This window comes from Ranitomeya imitator, chromosome 4, assembly GCF_032444005.1.
Source record: "Ranitomeya imitator isolate aRanImi1 chromosome 4, aRanImi1.pri, whole genome shotgun sequence".
Taxonomy (NCBI): domain Eukaryota; kingdom Metazoa; phylum Chordata; class Amphibia; order Anura; family Dendrobatidae; genus Ranitomeya; species Ranitomeya imitator.
In genome coordinates this window covers 716808052-716825077 of record NC_091285.1, presented here as the reverse complement: position 1 = coordinate 716825077, position 17026 = coordinate 716808052, and the positions used below count along the sequence as shown (strand labels likewise).

Genomic DNA, 17026 nt, shown 5'->3' with positions numbered 1-17026 from the left:
GATGTTACATGCAGTGTCTGTATTACACCTGTGATGTTACATGCAGGGTCTGTATTACACCTGTGATGTTACATGCAGGGCCGGTATTACACCTGTGATGTTACATGCAGGGTCTGTATTACACCTGTGATGTTACATGCAGGGCCGGTATTACACCTGTGATGTTACATGCAGGGTCTGTATTACACCTGTGATGTTACATGCAGGGTCTGTATTACACCTGTGATGTTACATGCAGGGCCGGTATTACACCTGTGATGTTACATGCAGGGTCTGTATTACACCTGTGATGTTACATGCAGTGCCGGTATTACACCTGTGATGTTACATGCAGGGCCGGTATTACACCTGTGATGTTACATGCAGGGGTCTGTATTACACCTGTGATGTTACATGCAGGGCCGGTATTACACCTGTGATGTTACATGCAGGGTCTGTATTACACCTGTGATGTTACACTCTCAGGTTAGTCTTGGATACACACAGTCCTCCGTGTGTCTGATCCCCCTGCAGACCCTGAGGTGAGGAGCAGACACCGTCCGTACCTGCACACAGACGTCCTGACACGCACAGGCCACGCGTGGAGCTCAGACAGCCGCAGTGTGGTGTTCTCTCCTCCCTCCCCTCCTCCACCCTCCCCGTCACACAGACCCCCTCCCAGCCCTCAGCCTTGCTTCCATCTCTCCGCCTGCCGGTAACGGAGGTAAGAGAGGGGGGGACAGACCGGAAAAATGGGAGAGAGGAACGACGGGCGGGGGGAGGCGGCGGCGGGGACCGGACACCTCCATCACCGCACGCACGGCCGGCTGTAGGCACCGGTGTCAGGCCCGCACCGTCAGCACACCGCCCTCATTATCCCCGTACATCACACTGCATCACGGGCATGGCGGCAGAGGATGGAGGAGAGGTCACCGCACCTGCTCCACACCGTGTGTGACGGACGGCGTGTGATGTCTGTGGGTGACGGACGGTGTGTGATGTCTGTCCTCATACATTATGTGTGCTGCACATATACACATATATAATACACACACAGATACATAATACACATATACACACATAATATACACACATACATGTACATATAGACACACATACATATACACACACATTCATGTATCTATACAAATACATGCACATATACATACACACACATAATACATAATACACATACATTTATCTATACATATACATAATACACACATGCACATATACATAATATACACCTACATGCACACATACATAATACACATACATAATGCACACATACATGTATCTATACATATACATAATACACATACATGTACACATACATACATACATAGTACACACATACATAATACACACATACATGTACATATACATACACACATACATAATACACACATACATACACATATATACATACACATACATACATAATACACACATACATACACATATACACATACACATACATACATAATACACACATACATGTACACACATACATAATACACACATACATGTACATATACATAAATACACACATAATACACACATACATGTACATATACATACATAATACACACATACATGTACATATACATAAATACATACATAATACACACATACATGTACATATACATAAATACATACATAATACACACATACATGTACATATACATAAATACATATACACACATTCATGTATCTATACAAATACATGCACATATACATACACACACATAATACACATACATACACACATACATTTATTTATACATATACATAATACACACATGCACATATAATATACACCTACATGCACACATACATAATACACATATACATACATAATGCACACATACATGTATCTATACATATACATAATATACACATACATGTACATTTACATACATACATACACACACATACATGTACATACACACACATACATACACACACACACACACACATACATGTACATATACACACATCAGTGCTGCCAGGAGTTTCAGGGCCCTATACTGGCAAAATTTTCAGGGCCCCCTTTTGACACCGCCCAGATTCCACCCCTCGAACTGTCCACAGTCCCACCGCTCTCTCTGGGCAAACTCCACTTCTCACCAATCACACATTGACAGTTCCCATCACCAGATCACACATATAGCCAGCTTCTTTTGTTTTGGCCAAAAGATTTTTTAAGCCGCCACCACGACAAGGTAGACTCTTTTGGCCAAGCACTACTATACTCTATCCTATTAATCATTTGTTAAAATATCCAATACAATTTTGGTATATTTTTATTTATTTTTCAATTTTTAAAATAGCCAATAATATCACATACAAAGGAAAAATACCATCGCACCATGACCAGATACCATATTACCACCACATAGTGACCTATAATACCACATACAAGGAACAAATACCACCACACCATGACCAGACCACATATTACCACCACATAGTGACCTATAATACCACATAGAAGGAACAAATACTGCCACACCATGTCCAGACCATATATTGCCACAACAGTGACAGAATAATATCACAAACAAGGGACAAATACTACTGCACCATGACCAGACCACATATTACCACCACATAGAGACCTATAATACCACATACAAGGAATAAATACTGCAACACCATGGCCAGACCACATATTACCACCAGTGACCAAATAATATCACATATAAGGGACAAATACCACCGCACCATATCCAGACCACATATTACCACCACATAGAGACCTATAAAACCACATACAAGGAACAAATACCGCCACACCATCTCCAGACCACATATTACCACAACAGTGACTGAATAATATCAAATACAAGGAACAAATACTAACGCACCATGTCCAGACCACATATTACCACCTCATAGAGACCTATAATACCACATACAAGGAACAAATACCGCCACACCATGTCCAGACCACATATTACCACCACGGTGACAGAATAATATCACATACAAGGGACAAATACTACTGCACCACGTCCAGACCACATATTACCACCACAGTGACAGAACAATATCACATACAAGGGACAAATACCAACACAATATGACCAGACAACATATTACCACCACATAGTGACCAAATAATAGCACATACAAGGAACAAATACCGCCACACCATGGCCGGACACCATATTACCACCACATAGTGACCAAATAATACTACATACAAGGAACAAATACCGCCACACCATGTCCAGACCACATATTACCACCATAGTCACCGAATAATATCACAAGGGTCAAATACCGCCACACCATGTCCAGACCACATATTACCACCACATGGTGACCAATAATACCACATACAAGGAACAAATACCACAGCATCATGTCCAGACCACATATTACCACTCCAGTGCCTAAATAATATCACTTACAAGCGACAAATACTACCACACCATGTCCAGACCACATATTACCACCACATAGAGACCTATAATACCACATACAAGGAATAAATACCGCCACACCATGGCCGGACGACTTATTACCACCACATAGTGACTGAATACTACAATACTGATCATTAATAAAAAACTCAATAATACTAATATCACCATAAGTGCCATTATTCACAGGAGATCTGTACTTAGTGTGCAGTGTCTGTGTAGAGGTAATACAGCGATCACCTGTGACATTATACAAGGGAGAGAAAGACTTGCTAAAATGGAGGTGCAGACTGGACGTGGATTTAACCCCTTAGTGACAGAGCCAATTTGGTACTTAATGACCAGGCCAATTTTTGCAATTCTGACCACTGTCACTTTATGAGGTTATAACTCTGGAACGCTTCAACGGATCCCGCTGATTCTGAGATTGTTTTTTCGTGACATATTGTACTTCATGTTAGTGGTAACATTTCTTCGATATTACTTGCGATTATTTATGAAAAAAACGGAAATATGGCGAAAATTTTTAAAATTTTGCAGTTTTCAAACTTTGTATTTTTATGCCCTTAAATCAGAGAGATATGTCATAAAAAATAGTTAATAAATAACATTTCCCACATGTCTACTTTACATCAGCACCATTTTGGAAACAAAATTTTTTTTTGTTAGGGAGTTATAAGGGTTAAAAGTTGACCAGCAATTTCTCATTTTTACAACACCATTTTTTTTTAGGGACCACATCACATTTGAAGTCATTTTGAGGGGTCTATATGATAGAAAATAATGAAGTGTGACACCGTTCTAAAAACTACACCCCTCAAGGTTCTCAAAACCACATTCAAGAAGTTTATTAACCCTTTACGTACTTCACAGGAACTGAAACAATGTGGAAGGAAAAAATGAACATTTAACTTTTTTTTGCAAACATCTTAATTCAGAACCATTTTTTTTATTTTCACAAGTGTAAAAACAGAAATGTAACCATAAATTTTGTTATGCAATTTCTCCTGAATACGCCAATACCCCATATGTGGGGGTAAACCACTGTTAGGGCGCACCGCAGAACTTAGAAGTGAAGGAGCGCCGTTTTGACTTTTTCAATGCAGAATTGGCTGGAATTGAGATCGGACGCCATGTCACGTTTAGAGAGCCCCTGATGTGCCTAAACAGTGGAAACCCCCCACAAGTGACACCATTTTGGAAACTAGACCCCTTAAGGAACTTATCTAGATATGTGGTGAGCACTTTGAACCCCCAAGTGCTTCACAGAAGTTTATAACGTAGAGCCGTGAAAATAAAAAATCGCTTTTGTTTACACAAAAATGATCTTTTTGCCCACAAATTCTTATTTTCACAAGGGTAACAGGAGAAATTAGACCACAAAAGTTGTTGTGCAATTTCTCCTGAGTACGCTGATACCCAATATGTGGGGGTAAACAACTGTTAGGGCGCACCGCAGAGCTTGGAAGAGAAGGAGTGCCGTTTTACTTTTTCAATGTAGAATTGGCTGGAATTGAGATTGGACGCCATGTCGCGTTTGGAGAGCCCCTGATGTGCCTAAACAGTGGAAACCCCCCACAAGTGACACCATTTTGGAAACTAGACCCCTTAAGGAACTTATCTAGATGTGTGGCGAGCACTTTGAACCCCCATGTGCTTCACAGAAGTTTATAACGTAGAGCCGTGAAAAAAAAAATTGCATTTTTTCTACAAAAATGATCTTTTTGCCCACAAATTTTTATTTTCATAAGGGTAACAGGAGAAATTAGACCACAAAAGTTGTTGTGCAATTTCTCCTGAGTACGTCGATACCCAATATGTGGGGGTAAACCACTGTTTGGGCGCACCGCAGAGCTTGGAAGAGAAAGAGTGCCGTTTTACTTTTTCAATGTAGAATTGGCTGGAATTGAGATCGGACGCCATGTCGCGTTTGGAGAGCCCCTGATGTGCCTAAACAGTAGAAATCCCCCACAAGTGACCCCATTTTGGAAACTAGACCCCCCATGGAACTTATCTAGATGTGTGGTGAGAACCTTGAATGCCCAAGTGCTTCACAGAAGTTTATAATGCAGAGCCGTGAAAATAAAAAATATTTTTTTTTCCACAAAAAAGATTTTTTAGCCACCAAATTTTTATTTTCATAAGGGTAACAAGAGAAACTGGACCCCAAAAGTTGTTGTCCAATTTGTCCTGAGTATGCTGGTACCCCATATGTGGGGGTAAACCACTGTTTGGGCGCACGGCAGAGCTCGGAAGGAAGGAGCGCCGTTTTGGAATGCAGACTTTGATAGAATGGTCTGCGGGTATTATGTTGCGTTTGCAGAGCCCCTGATGTACCTAACCAGTAGAAACCCTCCACAAGTGACCCCATTTTGGAAACTAGACCCCCCAAGGAACTTATCTAGATGTGTGGTGAGAACTTTGAATGCCCAAGTGCTTCACAGAAGTTTAGAATGCAGAGTCGTGAAAATAAAAAATATTTTTTTTTCCACAAAAAAGATATTGTAGCCCCCAAGTTTTTATTTTCACAAGGGTAACAGGAGAAATTGGACTGCAATAGTTGTTGTCCAATTTATCCCGAGTACGCTGATGCGCCATATGTGGCGGTAAACCACTGTTTGGGCGCACGGCAGAGCTCGGAAGGGAAGGAGCGCCTTTTTGGAATGCAGACTTTGATAGAATGGTCTGTGGGCATTATGTTGCGATTGCAGAGCCCCTGATGTACCTAAACTGTAGTAACCCCCCACAAGTGACCCCATTTTGGAAACTAGACCCCCCAAGGAACTTATCTAGATGTGTGGTGAGAACTTTGAATGCCCAAGTGCTTCACAGAAGTTTAGAATGCAGAGTCGTGAAAATAAAAAATATTTTTTTTTCACAAAAAAGATTTTGTAGCCCCCAAGTTTTTATTTTCACAAGGGTAACAAGAGAAATTGGACCCCAGAAGTTGTTGTCCAATTTATCCCGAGTACGCTGATGCCCCATATGTGGGGGTAACCCACTGTTTGGGCGCACGGCAGAGCTCAGAAGGGAGGGAGCACCATTTGACTTTTTGAGCGCAAAATTGGCTGTCGTGTTTGGAGACCCCCTGATGTACCTAAACAGTGGAAACCCCCCAATTCTAGCTCCAACCCTAACCCCAACACACCCCTAACCCTAATCCCAACCTCATCCATAATCCTAATCACTAACCCTAACCATAATCACAACCCTTACCCCAAAACAACCCTAATGTCAACCCTAACCATAACCCTAATCAAAACCCTAAATCCAACACACCCCTAATCCTAATCTCAACCCTAACCTCAAACCTAACCCTAATCCCAATACACCCCTAATCACAACCCTAACCTTAACCCTAATCCCAAACCTAACCCTAATCCCAAGCGTAACCCTAATGCCAACCCTAACCCTAATACGAACCCTAATCCAAACCCTAATCCCAGCTCTAACCCTAACTTTAGCCCCAACCCTAACCCTAGCCCTAGGGCTACTTTCACACTTGCGTCGTTTGGCATTCCGTCGCAATCCGTCGTTTTGGACAAGAAACGGATCCTGCAAATGTGCCCGCAGGATGCGTTTTTTGCCCATAGACTTGTATTGCCGACGGATCGTGACGGATGGCCACAAGTCGCGTCCGTCGTGCACTGGATCAGTTGTGTTTTGGCGGAGCGTCGGCACAAAAAAAGTTCAATGAAACGTTTTTTTGTACGTCGCATCCGCCATTTCTGACCGCGCATGCGTGGCCGTAACTCCGCCCCCTCCTCCCCAGGACATAGATTGGGCAGCGGATGTGTTGAAAAACTACAGCTGCTGCCCACGTTGTGCACAATTTTCACAACGTGCGTCGGTATGTCGGGCCGACGCATTGCGACGGCCCCGTACCGACGTAAGTGTGAAAGAAGCCTAACCCTAAGTTTAGCCCCAACCCTAACCCTAAATTTAGCCCCAACCCTAACCCTAAATTTAGCCCCAACCCTAGCCCTACCCCTAACCTAACCCTACCCCTACCCCTAACCTACCCCTACCCCTAACCCTACCCCTAACCCTAACCTAACCCTACCCCTAACCCTACCCCTAACCCTAACCTAACCCTACCCCTAACCCTACCCCTAACCTAACCCTACCCCTAACCTAACCCTACCCCTAACCCTACCCCTAACCCTAACCTAACCCTAACCCTACCCCTAACCCTACCCCTAACCCTACCCCTAACCCTAACCTAACCCTACCCCTAACCCTACTCCTAACCTAACCCTACCCCTAACCCTACCCCTAACCTAACCCTACCCCTAACCCTAACCTAACCCTACCCCTAACCCTACCCCTAACCCTACCCCTAACCTAACCCTAACCTAACCCTACCCCTAACCCTAACCCTACCCCTAACCCTACCCCTAACCCTACCCCTAATTTTAGCCCCAACTGCTGTTCTCCTGCCGGCCGGCAGATGGAGACAGATGGCGGGCGCACTGGGCATGCGTCCGCCATGTTCTGCTGCCGGCGGCCAGGAGGAGCAGCAAGAGGATCCAGGGACCTAGGTGAGTATTGCAGGGTCCCCGAATCCCCCTATTTCTCTGTCCTCTGATGTGCGATCACATCAGAGGACAGAGAATTACACTTTACTTTTTTTTTTTTTTTTTTTTGCGGTCGCCGGTAAACAGTTAATTACCGGCGATCGCAAAACAGGGGTCGGTAATACCGACCCCGATCGTGCTCTTTGGGATCTCGGCTACCCCCGGCAGCCGAGACCCCAAAGATTCTCCCGGTGCCGGCCGGCGGGCGCACTGCGCATGCGCCCGCCATTTTGAAGATGGCGGCGCCCACCGGGAGACACGAGGAGCATCGGGGGAGCTAGGTGAGTATTGGGGGGCCTCCTGGGACCCCTTTTCTCTGTCCTCCGATGTGCGATCACATCGGAGGACAGAGAAATGAAAAAGAGATCTTTTTTTTTTTTTTTTTTGCGATCGCCGGTAAACGGTTAATTACCGGCGATCGCAAATGCGGGGTGGGTTAAAAAACCCCCGAATCATGTTCTCTGGGGTCTCGGCTACCCTCGGCAGCCGAGACCCCGGAGAAAATCGGCCTCTGGGGGGCGCTATGGACTTTTTCCACAGCGCCGTTAATTAACGGCGCTGTGGTTTAAGTACCCTTAGCGGCCGCCGTTAAAAGGCGTATCGGCGGTCGCTAAGGGGTTAATCCACAAACGACATCATAAAGATAAACAGCCGCACTCAAAAAATCTTATCTGTAGTGTAGAAAAAGATTTATTTCAATCACAAAAAGTGCAATAAATTCACCGCAGTCAGGTCAATTGAGGAAGGCAAAGGTACCGTTTTGACCCTATCTTGGGTCTTTTTCAAACCTTGCTCATATGGAAGGTCATGAAGAGAAATTGTGCACAAATAGTACAAGAATTCCGTTAGGGGCTTGTGATACGCGATGAGGTAGATAGCTGTGGTGGATGATACACAAGAGCTTTGTATATAGTGTCAGTGTACAGGTAATACAGTGATCACCAGTGACATTATACACAGAGGCTCTGTGTATAGTATACAGGTAATATAATGATCACCAGTGACATAGACAGGAGCTCTGTATATAGTATATAGCGTACAGGTAATACAATGATCACCAGTGACATTATACATAGGAGCTTTGTTTACAATGTATTGTGTACAGGTAATACAGTGATCGCCAGTGACGTTATACACATGAGCTCTGTATATAGTGTCAGTGTACAGGTAATACAGTGATCACCAGTGACATTATACACAGGAGCTCTGTATATAGTGTCAGTGTACAGGTAATACAGTGATCACCAGTGACATTATACATAGGAGCTTTGTTTACAATGTATTGTGTACAGGTAATACAGTGATCGCCAGTGACGTTATACACATGAGCTCTGTATATAGTGTCAGTGTACAGGTAATACAGTGATCACCAGTGACATTATACACAGGAGCTCTGTATATAGTGTCAGTGTACAGGTAATACAGTGATCACCAGGGACATTATACACAGGAGCTCTGTATACTGCTAGATAAATAGATAATGGATAACATAAATAAATAATAGATAGATAATAGATGAATATTACATAGATAGATAGATACAGTACAGAGCAAAAGTTTGGACACACCTTCTCATTTAAAGATTTTTCTGTATTTTCATGACTGAAAATTGTACATTCACACTGAAGGCATCAAAACTATGAATTAACACGTGGAATTATATACTTAACAAAAAAGTGTGAAACAACTGAAATTATGTCTTATATTTTACATAGATAATAGAAAGATTTTAGATGTATAGTTAAGATACTGTAGATAATTGATAGATACTAGCTAGATAATAAATAGATAAAATAAATAATTAATAGATAGATAGATGATAGATAGATAATAGATGTGATATTTTCCATAGATGACACATGTCTATGATTCTACCCACCTATTGTTTCTCTCTTAATTTCGCACATCTGTGTTACTTCTTTTGACCTGTCTGTATTTGTTCCTCTCTTCTTTCCACACTTCCATATTCTTCCTCTCTTCCTTCCTCACTTCTATATTCCTTTTTAGCAGCTACTCTTTTATTTTTCTATCTCCCTTATTCCATCCACATTCCTTATTTCTTTCTCACCTTCCCTCCACTCCTCTATATTTCTTCCAGTCTTTCCTGGATTCTATTTACTTTTCTCTGTTTCTGTTATTCTCCAGTTTTCTTCCAGTCTTCCTTGTTCCATTCTTCTGGCCACTCGTCTACATTTTTCCAGTCTTGCCTACAACATTCCATATTTCCTCCTGCTTCTTCATTCTGTTTCTTTAATTACCCTTGTTTTTCTTTCTATCTCTCCTTTGTTACTTCTCTCTGTTGCTTCCTCTTCTTCTTGACACTGTCTCTCCGCTTTGTTACTAGCTTTACGCCTTGTTCCCATCACTTCTCCTTGTTATTACTTCTCCTCTGTTACTACCTCTCTTTTATGTCACTACTTCTTTTTTGTTATTACTTTTTTCCTTTACTACTTCTCTCTGTTACTATCACTTATATAGTGTCGTCTCCCTTTTACTACCTTCTCTCTGTTACTTCCCATTCTTTGTACCACTTCATATTGCTTTTACTGTCTCTCTTCCCTATTGCTTTTCTTTATTACCTCTTTTTTCCGTTATTGTATCACTTCCTAATTCTTTCGGTTACTACCTTTCTATTACTACTCTCTATACCCATCTATGCATTATTTGTCATCTCTTTTTTCGGTTATTACCTCTCTTCTCTGTTACTACCCCTTCTCCGTGTTATTACCTCACTTCTGTGTAAGTTCTTTGCTCCTAGCTACCCTCTATATTACTTCCCTTCTTGTCTCTTTCCTGTTGCTACTGCCTTGCTGATACTTCTCTGTGTAACTACCTGTACTTTTTATAACTACCTCTACCTTGTTACTTCCTATTAGTCTTTCCTCCCTGCTACTACCGCCCCTCCCTGCTACTACCTTATCTCCCTGCTATTACCTCACCTCCAAGATACTACCTTACCTCCCAGCTACTGCTTCACCTCCCTGCTACTACCTCACCTCCCTGCTACTACCTCACCTCCCGGCTACTACCTCACCTCCTGGCTACTACCTTATCTCCCTGCTACTACCTCACCTCCCGGCTACTACCTCACCTCCCTGCTACTACCTCACCTCCCGGCTACCACCTCACCTCCCTGCTCCTACCTCACCTCCCTGCTACTACCTCACCTCCCTGCTCCTACCTCACCTCCCTGCTCCTACCTCACCTCCCTGCTACTATCTCACCTCCATGCTCCTACCTCACCTCCCTGCTCCTACCTCACCTCCCTGCTACTACCTCACCTCCCTGCTCCTACCTTACCTCCCGGCTACTACCTCCACTCCCTGCTCCTACCTCACCTCCCGGCTACTACCTCCCCTCCCTGCTACTACCTCACCTCCAAGGTACTACCTTACCACCCAGCTACTGCTTCACCTCCCTGCTACTACCTTACCTCCCTGCTACTACCTCACCTCCCTGCTCCTACCTCACCTCCCGGCTACTACCTCACCTCCCTGCTCCTACCTCACCTCCCGCCTACTACCTCCCCTCCCTGCTCCTACCTCACCTCCCTGCTACTACCTCACCTCCCGGCTACTACCTCCCCTCCCTGCTCCTACCTCACCTCCCGGCTACTACCTCACCTCCTGGCTACTACCTCACCTCCCAGCTCCTACCTCACCTCCCGGCTACTACCACCCCTCCCTGCTCCTACCTCACCTCCCGGCTACTACCTCCCTTCCCTGCTACTACCTTATCTCCCTGCTATTACCTCACCTCCAAGGTACTACCTTACCTCTCAGCTACTGCTTCACCTCCATGCTACTACCTCACCTCCAAGGTATTACCTCCCCTCCCTGCTACTACCTCACCTCCAAGGTACTACCTCACCTCCCGGCTACTACCTCCCCTCCCTGCTCCTACTTCACCTCCCAGCTACTACATCCCCTCCCTGTTACTACCTTATCTCCCTGCTATTACCTCACCTCCAAGGTACTACCTTACCACCCAGCTACTGCTTCACCTCCCTGCAACTACCTCCCCTCCCTGCTACTACCTCACCTCCCTGCTACTACCTCACATCCTTGCTCCTACCTCACCTCCCGGCTACTACCTCACCTCCCTGCTCCTACCTCACCTCCCGCCTACTACCTCCCCTCCCTGCTCCTACCTCACCTCCCTGCTCCTACCTCACCTCCCGGCTACTACCTCCCCTCCCTGCTCCTATCTCACCTCCCGGCTACTACCTTATCTCCCTGCTATTACCTCACCTCCAAGGTACTACCTTACCTCCCAGCTACTGCTTCACCTCCCTGCTACTACCTCACCTCCAAGGTGCTACCTCCCCTCCCTGCTACTACCTCACCTCCAAGGTACTACCTCACCTCCCGGCTACTACCTCCCCTCCCTGCTCCTACCTCACCTCCCGGCTACTACCTTCCCTCCCTACTACTACCTTATCTCCCTGCTATTACCTCACCTCCAAGGTACTACCTTACCTCCCAGCTACTGCTTCACCTCCCTGCTACTACCTCACCTCCAAGGTACTACCTCACCTCCCGGCTACTACCTCCCCTCCCTGCTCCTACTTCACCTCCCAGCTACTACATTCCCTCCCTGTTACTACCTTATCTCCCTGCTATTACCTCACCTCCAAGGTACTACCTTACCACCCAGCTACTGCTTCACCTCCCTGCTACTACCTCCCCTCCCTGCTACTACCTCCCCTCCCTGCTACTACCTCACCTCCTTGCTCCTACCTCACCTCCCGCCTACTACCTCCCCTCCCTGCTCCTACCTCACCTCCCTGCTCCTACCTCACCTCCCGGCTACTACCTTATCTCCCTGCTATTACCTCACCTCCAAGGTACTACCTTACCTCCCAGCTACTGCTTCACCTCCCTGCTACTACCTCACCTCCAAGGTGCTACCTCCCCTCCCTGCTACTACCTCACCTCCAAGGTACTACCTCACCTCCCGGCTATTACCTCCCCTCCCTGCTCCTACTTCACCTCCCAGCTACTACATCCCCTCCCTGCTACTACCTTCCCTCCCTGCTACTACCTTATCTCCCTGCTATTACCTCACCTTCAAGGTACTACCTTACCTCCCAGCTACTGCTTCACCTCCCTGCTACTACCTCACCTCCCTGCTACTACCTCACCTCCCAGCTCCTACCTCACCTCCTGGCTACTACCTCCCTCCCCTGCTACTACCTTATCTCCCTGCTATTACCTCACCTCCAAGGTACTACCTTACCACCCAGCTACTGCTTCACCTCCCTGCTACTACCTCCCCTCCCTGCTACTACCTCACCTCCCTGCTACTGCCTCACCTCCCTGCTCCTACCTCACCTCCCGGCTACTACCTCACCTCCCTGCTCCTACCTCACCTCCCTGCTCCTACCTCACCTCCCGGCTACTACCTCCCCTCCCTGCTCCTATCTCACCTCCCGGCTACTACCTTATCTCCCTGCTATTACCTCACCTCCAAGGTACTACCTTACCTCCCAGCTACTGCTTCACCTCCCTGCTACTACCTCACCTCCAAGGTACTACCTCCCCTCACTGCTACTACCTCACCTCCAAGGTTCTACCTCACCTCCCGGCTATTACCTCCCCTCCCTGCTCCTACTTCACCTCCCAGCTACTACATCCCCTCCCTGCTACTACCTTATCTCCCTGCTATTACCTCACCTTCAAGGTACTACCTTACCTCCCAGCTACTGCTTCACCTCCCTGCTACTACCTCAACTCCCTGCTACTACCTCACCTCCCAGCTCCTACCTCACCTCCTGGCTACTACCTCCCTCCCCTGCTACTACCTTATCTCCCTGCTATTACCTCACCTCCAAGGTACTACCTTACCTCCCAGCTACTGCTTCACCTCCCTGCTACTACCTCACCTCCAAAGTACTACCTCCCCTCCCTGCTACTACCTTATTTCCCTGCTATTACCTCACCTCCAAGGTACTACCTCACCTCCCGGCTACTACCTCCCCTCCCTGCTCCTACCTCACCTCCCAGCTACTACCTCTGTAACGGGGTCTACTGTGCTGTAGTACCTCTTTCAGAACCCCCCGTGTTTCAGGAGGTCCACTCTGCTTTTGCTGGATTCTGAATGAAGGACGCTGGCTGGAATTCCTTGATTACGTGAGAGCATATAAAAGCTGACTGCTACTCCACGTATTTCCAGTCTAAAAGAACACCCTTTATTTACAGCACACAGAATATATAACACAGATACACAGGGCAGGCCAATAGAAAAAGCAGGCCAGACATACATTACAATAGCCGCAGGGGGCCGGAGCCTGCTGATATTTACTGTGGGAATTACAAAGGTGGGGGAGGACAGAAGGAGAATATCTTGTCCCCTCTGACCAGGGGCGCAGCCTGTGGACTGATGCATTTCACATGGAACCTATTATACATAATATATACTGCATAACATATTATTGGTGCTGGGGGGTTCTGTAACAACCTCCCCTCCCTGCTACTACCTTATCTCCCTGCTATTACCTCCCTGCTGCTACCTCACCTCCCGGCTACTACCTCACCTCTCTGCTATTACCTCACCTGCCTGCTACTACCTCACCTCCCTGCTACTACCTCCCCTCCCTGCTACTACCTCACCTCCCTGCTACTACCTCCCCTCCCTGCTACTACCTCATGTCCCGGATACTACCTTACCTTCCTGCTACCCTTATGGCTACCTTTTATCTCCATTACCTCCTTTCCCTTTGTTGCTAAGTCACCTTTGTGGTACTACTTTCCCTCTGTTACTTTCCTCTCTGATACTACCTCTCCTTGCTTTTATTGCATCTCCTCTCTTTTACTACATCAACTTTATGTAAATACCACTCTATCTTTTTGCTACTGCTCTTTCCTGTTACTACCACTTTTCTCTGTTAATACCTGACATCTCTGTTACTACCTGTACTCCCATTTACTCCTTGTTCTCTATTAATATCTTTCTGTTTTTTTCACTACATTATCTGTAATTACCTCTGTTACTACCTGTGCTGTTTACTACCTTTCTCTCTTACTACTAGTGCTCTTTGTAACTTTATCTTCTTTATCTGTATGCTCTGTTACTACATTTCCTTTATTACTACCTTCCTGTGCTACTACCTTTCCTCTTTGCTACTGCATATTCTTTATTAATACCTTTGTCTGTTACTACCTGTGTTTTCTGGTACCACACCTTCACTGATGTTACTTCTTGTGCTGTCTCTTAATATCTGTGCTGTCTGTTGCTGCATCTTCACTGTTACTGCCCTTCTCTTACTACCTGTGCTCGCTGTTACTACATTTTCTCTGTCACTACTTCTTTTCATTTCTACTTGTGCTCTGTTACTACATTTCACTGTTACTCCCTGTGCTCTTTCACTACATCTTATCTGTTACTACATCTTCTCTCTTACTACATCTTATCTGTTTCCGCATCTTCATTGTTACTACCTTTCTCTGTCACTACATCTTATCTGTTACTGCATCTTCTCTGTCACTACATCTTCTCTGTCACTACATCTTCTCTGTTACTACCTTTCGCTGTTACTACATCTTTTCTGTCACTACATCTTCTCTGTCACTACATCTTATCTGTTACTGCATCTTCTCTGTCACTACATCTTATCTGTTTCCGCATCTTCATTGTTACTACCTTTCTCTGTCACTACATCTTATCTGTTTCCGCATTTTCATTGTTACTACCTTTCGCTGTTACTACATCTTCTCTGTCACTACATCTTATCTGTTTCCGCATCTTCATTGTTACTACCTTTCTCTGTTACTACATCTTTTCTGTCACTACATCTTCTCTGTCACTACATCTTATCTGTTTCCGCATCTTCATTGTTACTACCTTTCTCTGTTACTACATCTTATCTCTTACTGCATCTTTATTGTTACTACCTTTCTCTGTTACTACATGTGCTCTCTGGATATCTTGATGCTCCAAGGTTCCTATTTTGTTTTCTTCTAGAGAGCTATCTGTGAAGATGTCTTCCAGTCTCCATGTTCTATGAGCAAATTTGTGCCCAAAATATTGACGCCCATTGTTTCTTTGTGATGACCTTACTATGGGAAAAAGTAGATGCAACAGCATATTCAGGACGTCTTCTCTGTGTTGAAGCAGTTTGTATGACCTACCTATGGGCTGTTCATCAGCGTACCTCTGGCGGCCAAGACATCATCCACAACTGACTTGTGTCAGGATTGAGTTCTTCCTTATTCCGAAGACAAGACGTAAACACTGACCTGTTAAGATTTATGCTTTGTACATATTCTTTTTGTTTGTCCTGTAAAATAGCTAGTAACCCACCTTTCTTTCCGAGGTTAAACCATGTTGGAGGTTTTGTAGATGACTTTTGTTGCTGATGGATCATCTTCCAGTGTAGATTACACCTATATTATATTTTGTCTCCATCCTTTGAGACAGTGTTTCAGTGGAGGAGATGCATGCCAACTAACGTCTCCATATGGTCAGCTGTCATATTCATGTGAAACTGGCGACGTCTTCATTGGAAGAGGAAGCTTCCCGCACTAACTGTGAAATGTAGGACGAAGGCTCGAAACGTTTGTGAAGAGGTTTTCAGAACAGACTTTATGGATTGATTCCTGACTTGGGACAGGAGCGGATTCCCACATGATTGTCTCTAGACAGTCATTGTAGACAACGTGAGGTCAGTTTATTTAACTTGACCCACATGCAAGATCAGAAGACATGGCTGTGGGATGAACTTACTGAAGTGAGACAACCCAAGGTATGGTATAGAAAGCATGGCGATCATGTTTAAGGTATCTAATCTTATTGTACAATATTACTGTACAGTACATTAGCGCCCGTTCCACTTCTGATTTGTGTTCCACACAGTATAAAGCAGAGCATCATATCTGTGTGTGAAGGGGGCTGGCTGATAGGCTCTCTCCAGTAGCTAAACCAGATGCCTCTTCGGTTACCACCGATGCCTAGACTTAAGCTAATAAAATTAGAGAAGAAAGGGAAGGGGTTTGACTTACGTATTGAAATTTGTCAGTCAGAAAGACCCCTTCACGCACA

General features: G+C 45.1%; 1 protein-coding gene across 1 annotated transcript in view; it reads left to right on the top strand.

The window, feature by feature from the left end:
* The first annotated feature begins 644 nt into the window (after positions 1-644).
* Positions 645-17026, top strand: part of NYAP1 (neuronal tyrosine phosphorylated phosphoinositide-3-kinase adaptor 1) — a 33179-nt gene continuing 16797 nt past the window's right edge. Inside the window, exons 1-2 of the mRNA XM_069767525.1 lie at positions 645-703; positions 15950-16730. The gene's annotated coding sequence lies outside the window, so the exon portion shown is untranslated. The remainder of the gene's footprint in view (positions 704-15949; positions 16731-17026) is intronic.